This window comes from Dermacentor albipictus, chromosome 4, assembly GCF_038994185.2.
Source record: "Dermacentor albipictus isolate Rhodes 1998 colony chromosome 4, USDA_Dalb.pri_finalv2, whole genome shotgun sequence".
In the NCBI taxonomy this organism is placed as follows: Eukaryota; Metazoa; Arthropoda; class Arachnida; order Ixodida; family Ixodidae; genus Dermacentor; species Dermacentor albipictus.
Genome location: NC_091824.1, coordinates 59,023,427 through 59,037,361, shown reverse-complemented (window position 1 = coordinate 59,037,361; position 13,935 = coordinate 59,023,427). Strand labels below are relative to the sequence as shown.

At 47.7% G+C, this 13,935-nt stretch overlaps 1 protein-coding gene across 5 annotated transcripts in view; it reads left to right on the top strand.

Annotated features, from left to right (window-relative positions):
* LOC139059109 (uncharacterized) overlaps nucleotides 1-13,935 on the top strand; it is a 961,629-nt gene that overhangs the window by 752,929 nt on the left and 194,765 nt on the right. The window lies entirely within an intron of this gene.

Sequence of the window (13,935 nt, the reverse complement as noted above, 5' to 3'; positions counted from 1 at the left end):
ATCGTATGCTAAGCATTATGCTAAGCATTCAGCTTACTTTTCCTGAGTACCAGGGGAAAAAACAAGAAAAAATCAGCAGTAGTGCTTTGATCTACTATACTGCAGGTTATGTTGCACGAAAGATCACTGCCCAAAATTCTTGACCACATCGTGCAGGCTTCTTTTACGTAAGTAAAGCTGAAGCTAGTAACGACGCTGCTTCATTATTGTACTTCCCATTTTGACAATGGAGGCCTTACTTGTCTATCTTAGCCAGACGTTGTCAACCGCTGTGAAGGCAGTGGAAGATGCTTTTACTGTGTTCTTCAGCAGAAACAAGTTACCAGTAGCGAGTCTAGCTGATTTTTCAGGTCAGCTGCAGACAGCTGGCATTTTCCCAACTAGGGTGACCAGAGCGTGAAAAACCAGCTTTGACAGCACTTGCAAAGTTCTTTATTTTCATGACGTTTTGGTTTTTTTTTTTGTAAAAGGCATCAACGAAGAGAGGGAAGCGCAAAGGCAACGGCAGAAGCTCCTTAAACTACGTCACTGCGCGATCTATTATCTTCATGTATGTGTACATTATTTCATCTAGGGCTGTCTTATATGCCTCCACCCGCCGTGGTTGCTCAATGGCTATGGTGTTGGGCTGCTGAGCACGAGGTCGCGGGATCGAATCCCGGCCATGGCGGCCGCATTTCGATGGGGGCGAAATGCGAAAACACCCGTGTGCTTAGATTTAGGCGCACGTTAAAGAACCCCAGGTGGTTAACATTTCCGGAGTCCTCCACTACGGCGTGCCTCATAATCAGAAAGTGGTTTTGGCACGTAAAACCCCAAATATTATTATTATATGCCTCCGTTTGACTGTTCTTACGCATGAATAAAATCTTTGTTACGCTTAAATGAAAGATCTGTTTCCTATTTTTGTTCACGTATATCAAACATAAAAATAAATCTGCACATATTTACCAGGTATTAAAAAAATGTATAGTACACAGAACACCACGTGCAGTCCATTTTACAGGCATTTTTTTTTTGCTTGTTATCCTATCCTCAGGGTCCAATGGGAATTATGAGGAGATGGGTACATGGTTTACAAACAATCAAAATACCTTCAAACCTATGAGGACAACAATAATAGGCAGAAATAGCAGCAAATAAAATAAAAAGAAAGAACAGACAAATTCAAGTCATTTCAAAAGATGATCGGTTACAGCGGGTTTGAATGGTTATGCATTATTATAACATCAATAGAACAGTAACGTAACCTTAGAATTCCTTTACTTTATTAGAATGAAAAATGTTACCTAAAACTTACCCTTAAAAATTACGCTGCCATCATCGCTAGAATAAAAATACAAGTGTCCTTAGCTATCGCCGAAGAGACACGCACGAAGGCAATCGCTTTGTAAAGCCTACTCTCACCCTAATCCTCCTTAATCCACCCTAATCCTCCTTAATTAATACAGCTTAATCCATCTAATTCAGCCTAATCCCTCTTAATCCAATCACTATTATCAATAATTAAATTGCTAATCATTTAGCATCTCTTATATACGGCTGGACATGCTTTGGTTCGTTTCTGGCCTTCCTTGGATCGTGTGATATGTTCTGTACCTCGCAACATGGCCTTGGAAAATGGAGATCAATGCATTTGCCTTAAAAATTACGTTTTCCAGCATAGAAACACATCAGGTTCCCACCTCGAAGCCCAGCTGAGCACACGCTTTTCATGCAAGCGACAAGCGCTAGAGAAGCCTGTTGTAATCAAAACAAACCCTGATTTATAAATCAGCTGCCCACATTTGAACTGTGCTGCTGCTACAGCTTAATAAAAACAAAAAGCGCAGCAGCCCGCTTGCCGATGCTGCGGAAACACGGCGGGCTACGAAGACCGGATTGTGCCGGGGCACCCACCTGCACTGCAGCGCCCCTAGCGGCAGCCGCTGGCATTCATTGCATTTGGTGCCACCCGGGAGGCCGCGGACGGCACACTAGCCAGTATATTCTAGGCACTATACAGTTACTTACTTAAATTAATTAAATTAAGTTATCGGCTTTTACGTGTCAAAACCACTTTCTGATTATGAGGCACGCCGTAGTGGAGGACTCCGGAAATTTCGACCACCTGGGATTCTTTAACGAGCACGTAAATCTAAATACACGGGTGTTTTCGCATTTCGCCCCCATCGAAAGTGACTTATTTCCTTGCCTATCTTTTTTTTTTTCAGTAGCGAAGAAGGTATAGTGGGGAATCCGGAATAATTCTGACAACCTGCACGGGTGGTCAGATTTCTTTTAATTTACATCTAAATTTAGGCACACAAGCATTTTTTAATTTCCCCTTCATTAAAGTGGGACCGCCATCCTTGCAGCTCTTGAAGACATCAGTTCCAGCGATCAATCTAGAATTTTTTTGTTGTTGTTTTAACGAAACTATGTACTTTATGAGGGCGGAGTAAGTTTAGTGAGCGGTTGAAGTTCCCGAGCTCTCCGAAACGCCATCCTGCTTTTGCGGCATTCCAGCTAGTAACACGCCACCCGAAGTGCTGACGCAACCCGAAGTGCAGGCGCCACCGGAAGTTCAGACGCCACCCGCAGTTCAGACGGCATTCGAAGTTCAAACGCCACTCGAAGTTCATTGAACGACGACGACGACGTCGAACGCGCGTCTAGCAGACATCTGCATGCAGGCTTCCCTGCACGCGCGTCCGGAGCTCACCGCCGCGCGCTGAGTCCGCGAGAAGGAAAGGAGCGCCGCATCGTCGGCCTCGCCGGAGCTGCCAGCTGCCTTAATTAATTCAGCGTCGGCCGCCCCCATTCATCTCCCGCGAGTCGACATTCGAGTCGATTTCCACTTTCTGAATCGCGGGGCGTCTTGCAAGTTGGGCACCGGGCGTCGCGGGGCAACTCTTCCGCTGAGGCAGGGTGGAAGGGCGCCTGGAAAACGCGACTATTCAAGCGATTGTCGGCACTCCAGCCGGCATTCTCGAAGTTTAATTAGCGCGCTCGCCGCGCTGAGCTCCGCGGCCCAGCGGGGCGCTTGCTTATCGGTACCGCCGCCGCAAATTCATTCGGTGAAGCCGTGGGGCGGAGGCGCGCATCGTCTTGCACCTCGCAGGGCGCGATGCAAGGAATTGGCAATCGCGAACGAATTGTTGTATCCTGTGCTGTGTCGTCCTGCTCTTATAGTTCTTTACTTCGTAAACTTGGAGTGTGCTGTTGCCTTATAATCGTGTTATTCCTGTAAATCCTTTGCGATATATTTAGTAATAGAAAGTCCGGTGCAGCTCGCAAGTCGCCGACATATACGCCGTGAATATGTTCAAATCAACAAACGAGTGATTGACACGTATAACGCTGTTGGCAACCCAAGTGCTTCACTCACTCACTCACTCACTCACTCACTCACTCACTCACTCACTCACTCACTCACTCACTCACTCACTCACTCACTCACTCACTCACTCACTCACTCACTCACTCACTCACTCACTCACTCACTCACTCACACATTCTCTCTCTTACACATGAACGCACACACGCACATACTAGCTGATATCTATCGCTAGAATAGCAAGTGCGAAATTGCGCCTGGATAAATTGCAGCACACGCTGAAGTGCAATAGCTTTTTTCAAACAAATTATTTTCTGTCTCACTGCGTGCCCATCGTAATCGGTGTTGCCTATCTCGCCGCGACGAAATCTTGTCGATCACGGTCTTCATTTACTACCACGGGCAGAGAACCACTTCTTCCTCCTTTCTGGCCGCCATAGTGGTCGTCACAATTATCCTCTTTTGTGCTGCTGGTAAATTCAACCATTATTATTATTAATGAAAATAAAGCGAAACGCTTTTGTCGCCCATGATGCTGACGGCTAGTCTCTTTCATGTAATGGTAATAATATTTGTAAAAAAGAACTTACAGGACGGTTTCGAGTGTGCGACTCTCCCGAATGTTTAAGCGTTAGCTGCATTGCGGGCTAAGCGTTTTCGCTCTTGATCTCGAGCACGCCGATTTACCTGGAGGTCTTGATGTCCTGCTTCCTATATGACATGTCAGTGTAAAGTACGTTTTATAGCATTCTTGATTTTGCCATTTTTGTGAAACTGCTTTATTCTTTTTCCGACCCTGCTATAATCCCGATACCGGGATTGCAGTATCAATAAATCAATAAATAACCAACTACGCTCCTCTTCAGTTTTTGAGTGCTCGCCGGCTTTCTAAGCGTATGCACTTGCACCGGCTGCGCATCAGCGCGACGAGCGAAAAACTGCCCCTGGCGCTCCCGACGCCGTATAATGTTGAGAGTCATCTGATTAAAGCAACGCGGCGTCAAACGCCTGCGCCGACAGCGACTCACGGAGGAAGTGGCTAATGGCGTTATCACAGTACGGCAGAACTTTCCCGATACCTGAGCGCAATCGGAGCACGAAAATCGGGATACAGGAAACTGGGCTTTGCCTCATTTCAGTGAACATTCCTCTCTCATTGGTGGAAACGCGTTCTGATGCCTCTTTGACCTCTCTCGCTTACCTATCTGGCCTGGGGGTGGGGCCAACGGCCCTAAGCGGTACAATGAGCTGGGAAAAGCTAACGTTATAAGATGTAGCAAGTTCAGAAGGAACGTCGTAGGTTCGATAAATCTAGGGCGGAGATGGATAATATTTTAAATGAAGTCTACATCATGCAGATCGCCAATTTATTTCTCTTTTTTTCTTTTTTAATGTTGCCATGGCCAGCAATTTCTTTAAATGGGGAGAGTTTCAATTACAGCCGATATCAGCAGGCAGCAGGAATATCTTGTGTGTCTTAGCTAGTACGGAGTCACGCCTTGACCTGCTATGAAATTGAAAATGGACGTGCGGGCAGCCGTCTTTTTTAGGCACATGATGGCAGATGTCATGATCATGTTTCCAGGTGGGTTGTTTCACATCATTTCCAAGTTGTTTCTCCCCTCTGTGTACGCAATACGTGTTGCAAGCACCGCTAGCCCTCTAAGGGCCGTATTGATGCAACAGCATTAAAGGCCCCGTGTCGCAGAAAACCTTGCGCCGGCGTCCAGTGTCTCGCGTCCAACGTCATTTTGTCAAGAATTATTTCGAACCACGTATATCCAACAACGTAGGCCCTCCATGTAGCGCAGAAGTCACTGAACTAATTGAATTTCTCAAGGTAAACCAGTAGAAAAATCGTAAAGTACAGTTTACGCACAACCTACAGACGTGATGGCGTCGGACTGTAACTTGAATATACGGGAAAACCTAATTTTGTTACGCGGAAACTCAAAACACAAACCCCTTTCACAAATCTCAAAGGCCATAAAGCGGTGCGCCCGGTTCATTGCAACAGATTCAGATGGCGCTTGCCTCCACTGCATCGTAAAGCCCGTTAAACTTCCGAAGTTTAAGGGGCTTTACCGCATCGCGGCTCACGCAAGAGGCCACCTTTCTGCCAGAAAACTCGCCTTCATGTATAGCGTTCTCCGCCAGCGTTTCCCGGTAAAGATTACGGTTACATTAGGTGCAGTTGCCGGGAAGCGTGAGAAGCAGTCGGGGATCTTTGAATGCTATCGCGTTCAACTCTTAAAGGCGAAGCTTAAGCGCCCTCCAAACTGTTTATTCTTGTTTTCTTATAGTTTTGTTCACTGCTTTACTATCCGTCTTAATAATATTTGGGGTTTTACGTGCCAAAACCACTTTCTGATTATGAGGCACGCCGTAGTGGAGGACTCCGGAAATTTTGACCACCTGGGGTTCTTTAACGTGCACCTAAATCTAAGCACACGGGTGTTTTCGCATTTCGCCCCCATCGAAATGCGGCCGCCGTGGCCGGGATTCGATCCCGCGCCCTCGTGCTCAGAAGCCCAACACCATAGCCACTGAGCAACCACGGCGGGTATACTATCCGTCTTACCTAGTATTCAATCTCTGTTATATGGGGACGCGGCTTCGTGCGAACTAATGGCGAAAGGCCAAGAAATGGCAACTAAATATAACCCTTGCATTCTTGCTGAGAAAACCTACATGTTGGCGTTATTTAATATTTCTTTATGAACACATTCCGGTCCCATGAAAAAACCTGTATGCCCCCGCATATCGTATGAGGCGTGTCTCATATGATCCCAAAATTAATGCATGGGTGCCCCATATAAAACCCCGTATGTTCCCATATAATATTTCGTATGTTCCCATACGGAGTTCTATATCGGTTCCCCATACGTTCATGTAGTCATACCGGACTTGGCCCATATAACATGAGAACACGCGGGTTTTCATGGGACCTCATATGAAAATAATGGATATGGCGCTTATGGGTGTTTTCAATAGTAATAATACGGGGCCAGGGCGCACGATGGCACTAACAGAGTTCATGGCCCAGTTGGCAGAGCGCTAGTGTCAAAATGCTGAGGCTGAGAGCTCGACTCCCGTGCCGAAGAGCCTGAAAATTGTGCACCGTCCCCGAAACAGATCTGAGCCACAGAAGATGCACTCTTCCACAACAGTACAGCATAAACACGGCCGCTTACAAAGGTATAATTCAAACGCGTAGCATGAACACGTATATTCGCGCATAAACGCATAAAAAATGATCCCGCGAGTCTACATTAGGGATACCCTCATGAACATTATTACTGCACACCACGAAATCCAGGAGTATACGCATTCTGCAGGACAAGGACACCACCTTTCCGTTTTGTTCTGTGGTGTCTCGTGACGTTTCCGCTTGACCCTGCTTGCTTGAAGCCTGACGTTTAATCTCCGCAGCAAGGATGGGGACTTCTGAATGGCGTCATTGTGAAGGACGGTGGCGTCGTGCTTTACCTAGCCATTGTTTTGTTCCCATGCACAAAATGGGCACGAAGAGAGGACACAATGGCGGGATGGAGTACGCACCACCACATACGAGAATGGCAACAAGACTGCGTCAATTAGTTGAACCTGAATTCGCATCGCGACACAATGCCGTGATGTGCACTCTCTGGTCGCCGCGGCGTATTGCGTCACACTTGGCGGCAAGCCAAGTGCCACGCAATAAGAAGGAGAAGCAGAGGCAGCCAATCGTCGGTGATTTACGCGAAAATACAGTGATTTTTTTCACACTTGCCGCTAAATGGAGGAGGCGCGCCGAGAGATATTGCCAGATTGCAGGGTGCGATACAAAGCTGGAGATGTTGCCGACCGTTTGATTGTGACGAGGGAGGCGGGAATCCGGCTCTTCTATTCTTCGTGGCACTATATATGCGGAAGGCGTGGTCTTGCGTGAGGTATGCACGGACAAGCCAGCTGGTCACGCTGCCTTGGGACACTCGCTTTCTTGAAGGACAATGCTGAAAGCCTTAAGCGAGCGAGGAAAGTGTTGCTAATCACAGCTTTTCTAGAGTTAGCTGAATGTCGTGACGCTCGAAGTGGACTAATAACACAGCGAGGGCTGGCGTGCTTTGCAGCAACGGTTTCGTATGACGCCGTCAGTTGAGCAACAGGAATGCGTCACTGTTTTGGTAAGAGCCCAGGACGATTTCTTCGAACTTTCGGCAGCAGGTAATTCATTGTGAATATGCATTGGGCGGAATGTATCGTGTAACTGCTGACCATTCATTCCACAATCCGTTTCTCTACCAGTCTTGTTCGTTTCATTCTTCACCACTGACTCGACGGTCTCTTCACCCACATCTTAAATAGCGTACTGCAATACTCGTGCAATCATGAAGAATTTAATTCATAAGAGTGGCTTGTTGGACGAGTTTGGGTATGGGGTATCGAGTTCACTCCTTTTTTGGAGTAACTGACCTGCCACATCCATTAATTCGTCATTTTGTGGGGTAACGGCGAGGGGATTAACTGTTGCTCCCCATGCGGGTGCTCCTTCAAGGACTAACAGTTGCTCTATTCCGATGCTCCTCAAGGGAGTAACTGTCATTCCTTTTGATGCTCCTCAAAAACGGAATTAACGAAATTAGGCACTTACACTCTGATAAAGAAACTTAACAAAAAAAGAAAAGAAAAAGAAACAGAAGTACCCAAAGCAAAATTCAAACTCACGTGATCGTGCTGACATACTCTAACCAGTATACACCATGGCAACTCGGTTGACGAGACAGCATACTGAAACGTACCAACTCGCCCAACTTTCTATCCTTTTGTACTGAAACAAGGTTAAGCACGTGAACGCAGGTGCGGCATTACAAAAGAGACTCGGCATTTTCCGCATACTATGCGGCGAGAGTCCGACGTTGCGTGTGTACTTGCAACCATACGCGACTGCAAACAGAAAGCTGCCACATTATTCTTAGGATGATTAAAACAGAGATATTACGTAATGCACGTACGTGTAGCGAGCGAAAACTGGGCGCGCAAGGCGACAGAGAAGGCCAACTACTCCGCCGTTTAGTGTGTGCCCCGTTTGAGCTATACATCGCTTCGCTTAAGTTTCTAATCTCCTTGGAAAGGAAGAAAGTTGGGAACTATTGACCAAGAAAATATGACAATCCATCAGACACTTGCGCGTTTAATGAGTATCGTTCATTTATGACGTGCACATTAAGTGCCTGGTTCTCCATTATCCAGTAGGAGTTTCTTTCAAAAACGCCTACTCATTCCTAATACGATGTGCAAGGCCACAAAAGCGCTGGTGCGTTTCTTGAAATGCACTAGCCTGTATGACCGCTGGCGCGTAAAAGGGGAGACTGAGACCTTGTTTCTTCCTTCTCCTCTTTCAATCCCCTTTCCCGCTTCCGCAGTGCAGGGTAGCCTACCTGACTCAGCCTGGTTAATCTACCTACCTTTCCCTTATGACTTATCTCTCTCTGTCTCTCTCTCACTATCGACTCACTAACGTCCTACTCCGGCGGTTGCTGCGTATGGCGCGGCCGCGCGGAGCCTATCTGTGTGAACTACCTGTGGTTAACATCCTCCTGCAACCCGAAGACAATTCAGACACCTAATAGCTTTTCATTTGGGCTTTTATGACCGACTGGCATCTAACGATTGCGAAAAACCGCTTTTCGCTTAACTATATCGTGCACGTGCATACTGAAAAGATTTTGCGCCAAAAAACACAACACACACAACATGTGTGTTGTGTTTTTTGGCGCAAAATCTTTTCAGTGTGCAAGATCACCAACTAGCCCAGCAGTTAACTCTTCTAAAGTACATTTCTTCTATATCGGGTGTGTGTTGTGTTTTTTGGCGCAAAATCTTTTCAGTATGCAAGATCACCAACTAGCCCAGCAGTTAACTCTTCTAAAGTACATTTCTTCTATATCGGCTGTGTGTTGTGTTTTTTGGCGCAAAATCTTTTCAGTATGCAAGATCACCAACTAGCCCAGCAGTTAACTCTTCTAAAGTACATATCGTGCACGGTTAGATTTAAAATGCAAGCATCCCCACGTACCAGAACACTGTCACCGGCTCCTCATGTTTGTCGACTGCCGCGGAGCTTGCTGCTATTCGTTGTGCACTTCGTGTAATTTCTGAAGAACTACCCAAGAAATCGAGCGTGTTCAGTGACTCCAAGGCTGCTCTTCATTGTTTGGTTTCTGCCTTACGCCGAGGATCCCACGAACAACTTGTTCTAGAAATCAGACTGCTGCTTCACCACCTCGTCGAGCAAGCACGAGCAATTGCAGTGGATTCCAAGCCACTGTGGCATGATGGGCAATGAACATGCCGACGCAGCAGCACGATCTGCACATGAGGAGGGCTTGCAAGACTCCATTGCATTCTCAAGAACAGACGCTGCAGCGAAATTCGTGTGCTTGCAAATGAGGCCATCAAACCTTTATGGAACACACCAAGCTTTAAGCATACACGTCTACACCTACTCGACCCATCCCTTCGACTTCGACCTCAGTCTGGACCCTATCGACTCGAAACAGCAGTACTTTGCCGACTGTGGCTTAATGTCGCCTACACAAGATCCTTCGCCTTCCGAGTCGGTATGGACGACAGCGCGGCTTGCAAACACTGCGGCGGCGAGGAGACTATCGAACACGTGCTTTGCCACTGTTCTCAATACAGCGCGCACCGGCTGTCACTAGCAACCGCGTTGGCACGCCTTGACGGCAGGCCATGCTTTCAGAACAGTCAGTTTTGGAATGCCGACGTGAACTGTCGTCGCCGCAAAAGTCCGTCAAGGCTTTGTTGACTTGTCTACATGACAGTGGCCTATTAGAAATACTATAATGACCCCATTCCGTCCTTTTTCATATTTTTTCTCACGCTTTTATTTTTGTCACGCTCTTCATTCCGTCTGTACTTCCCCTTTCCCTTCCCCTAGTGCAGGGTAGCAAATCGGAGGTTTTAACTCTGGTTAACCTCCCTGCCTTTCTCTCTCTCTCTCTCTCTCTCTCTCTCTCTCTCTCTCTCTCTCTCTCTCTTCATGTTTGGGTTTTTTTTTTTGCCCAACGGTAGGTTGCCATGTTGATACTGCCTTCTGGATTTTCATGTGATTTCGCGGTATTCGAAGCACCATTCACGGTTTCATTTTGTTCTCTGTGGTGAGCTTGATGACTTAACATTCTAGATCAAATGAGTATCGATGGCATTTGCTCAAGGTAACGGAAGGCTATGATTAAATCACTTCCGTATGGTTCCAAGTGCGTTTGACTTCGTGTCTACAGGCTACATTTTCCCAGATAAACGACATGTCGGCTCCATTTTAAGAGGACACATGTTTCTCAGGTTTTTCGGGGTTTTGTGGCTGCATGGGTAGTGCTGAACACGTTACTTGCTTAATTTTTTTTATTTTTTTTACAATGTGGTCGTTAGCCCAGTCATAGAAACGTCCTTGAGGTGCAGTATGCGTCAAAGCTTGCAGGCTGTCAAGAACCGGATCTCTAAAATATCGGTGCAGAGATAAAAGTGGGACAATTCTTTTAATCACCATCGTAGAGGAGAACGTGCACGTAGAGTGCGTCGGCTTTTACAGATTTCTACATGTTTTACTAGTTACATACAGGGTTTCTGTAACAATAGGACGAGGTTAGAAATCAAAAAGAAAAACTGCACAGTCAGCAGTTGCGTTACTCATCTCTATTTGGACAACAAACGAAGTGTCACAAACACAAAACAACAAGAAATTGTCGCCACAGGACAAAGACAATCTGCTGGCTTGTATAGTTTCTTCACATGTTGCCTCTTTTGTGAGATTGAGCAAGTAACTTGAAACGCTCCTTCATGCGTACTAATGAGCGTTTTTCTTTTTATTCATACCATTGCTTTGAGCCGAGTAAGACCTGCACTGAACCACCGAGTATTGTCGGTTGAGCAACTATATCCATGTGATGCGCGTCTCTGTGAGGATAAGCAAGAGAGACGCGCACCACACCGGCACGTTCACTCTTCGAATGAGGACCGAGCTAAGCCCTAGCTTTCAGCTAGCTCTCGACTGTTTTTACCAAATGAGACCAGCTGCAGCAACGAGCAGCAGTAATACTACCAGATACACCGACCCCTCGCCCCCGCACATCACTCGGCGGCTAGTTAGAGCCCCGGGCTTTCGGGCCACGCGAGCGCGCGAACCCGGGAGATGGATTTGGGACCGAGGGAAGGAAGTGACGAGTTCTCTCGTGACGACGGCAGGCGTGCACAGACGCACACAAGCGCAGTCAGATCACAGACAGACATTGGGGCCGTGTCCACGCGTGCATTTGTAGCCCAACCCGGCGCGGTACACTGGGGATCCGGTCTCGCGACGCGATCCCAGAGGCTTGCCTCGCGTGCACGCGAGCGACGCAGACTAGCACACCGCCAGGAGTGAGAGAGAGAGAACGGGGCGACAGCGCTGCAGGGACCGAGGCAGAAGAGCCTACAGTTCACACTAATGCATTTGGGGAAAACTCAGGGTCGGGAAAAAAAACACGTAGTGCTACAGAGGCGCGGAAAGGGAGGAAGCCGCCGCAAAGGGCTTCGCTCGCGTTCTGCCTGCAGTGTGTGTAGTTTGTGCGTGTGTATGTAGAGTAAGGGGGGGAGGAGGGGTACGGGAGGGCGCGTGTCTTGCCGTAGCGGCTGCGCGGGTAGGAAGCGTCGCCCGTGCCGAGTGGCGGTTCAAGCGCGTCGTCCGTGCGTGTGCGTGTCAGAGCGCGGGCGGCGCGCCTTGATAGGATTACGGCCCATGAGACACGCTGGCGGCAGCGGCGATGGCAAAGCGTTGGGGAGACCACGCCGAATCGCTGGAACCGGAATCCCAGCCCGCGGCGTCCTCTTCGTCTGTTTCACCCGCCGCACTCTGTTCCCGCGTACTGCGCCCCCGACCTCCGACGCGCGCAAGTTGAAGCCGGCGGTGGGGCGGGGTGGGTGTGCGTCTCTGACGTCGTCTCCGTAGAACGAAGCTATACGCTTCGCGGGCTTCGCTACGCCGCGGGGTCGCGAGCAAGCGCTCGATGCGTATTCGACGCGGGGTCCTGTACCGAACGCCTGCTGAACAAGGAAGGCAGTCGCGTTTGAAGAGATATAAATGTGTTGCTCGCTAGGGACATCTTTCAGCCGTTGATTTACAAAGCGCTGATGGGGTTGCCGGTGGCAGTGGCGAGGTGAGATGAAGACGCATCGCCGACACCGCCGTCTCTTTAGTGCTGCTGCACGTTTCGTTTTTCTTTATATGCGAGTTCAATGTTGGTCTACTCGACAGACTCACTGCTCTCGACAACTGTGTAAGCTGCGCGTGTAACGGCCGATGAGAAATCGACGGCGAATAACTGTCCATCTGCGCAGAAAGTAGAGAGGGGAGAACTTATTTCGGGAAAAGCAGGAGAGGTCGGCTTCAGGTAACAGTCTTCTGGCTATCTGCTCCGCTCAGAGTGAAGAAGCGAATGAGGGAAAGAAGAGTACGGGGAGTGATGACGAGGATATACATTAAGATGCGTCTGTAGTATGAACATCTGTGTTTGAAAGGATCGCATACAGCCTTGAATTAATAATTTAAAATAAATTGTAACAAGTGAAAATAAAGTTGGTTTAATTTTAAAAATTCAACAAAGCCTTCATAGCTCCCTGTGTAATTGATACGGTGGCCGGCCAAGGACTCAGCGACAATTCCTAGCTCAACAGCTTGTTGTCAATTGAAGGTAACGAGGAGGTCAATACCTGCCGTACACATTCCTACCGGAGAAACGAAACGACTAGGCGTTTGTTTCACTGTGTCAGGTACTTAGCACATATCACTGTCTTAGGAGTCGGCGCGTTGAAGGCAAAGCAAGTATTGTCGTGCAACATGCCTGCGCTTAGCCTGTGTAGGAGGCCCACATGGAGACGCTCAATACTACATGGCATCGAATTTTCTATGAGAATCGAACCTATAAAGAACCAATGCCGAATACTATGATCGTTTCTTGCTATATCACCAATAGATGGCTGCAATAAATGAACATCTTTTCACAAGTAAGCTAATGTGTACAACACATATTTAAGCTACAGTCATTCACAAGCCGCAGTGTGATGATCGCGCTTAATATCTGAAACATTACAACAGGGCGTTATGTTATCAAACAATATTTTTAAAGGTGTTGTTAATGCGTATTTCGCTACAAAATGAAATGAAAGAAAAGAAAACAAGAGCTTTCAGTATCTACTCTCGGCTTATCTTCAACGCCTTCAATTCTTTTACTTACCGCTTGTTGTGTTTTGCAGATACGTAGCAACAAAACTTGGCATCTTTGTTTTACGTTGGCCGGATCTGCCCGCGTCTAACGCTGACCTCTGATGAAACGGCAGATCCAAGAAATGCAACACATGCAGTTCATGCTCACATTTTGTGATCGCAGCTCTGACAAATGCTCACTTTCATGGATTGATTCACTACCTTACGCAATTGGCACGCAGAGCACACTTTGTAGAGAAGATCTTTGGAAAATGTCTGTGTTTCTCAGCAGTGACGCAGCCCGAAATGTTTACGGCCGGGGTGGGGAGGAGGGGGGGGGGGGGGCAGTGGGAGTACGCAAGTGACCGGGAGG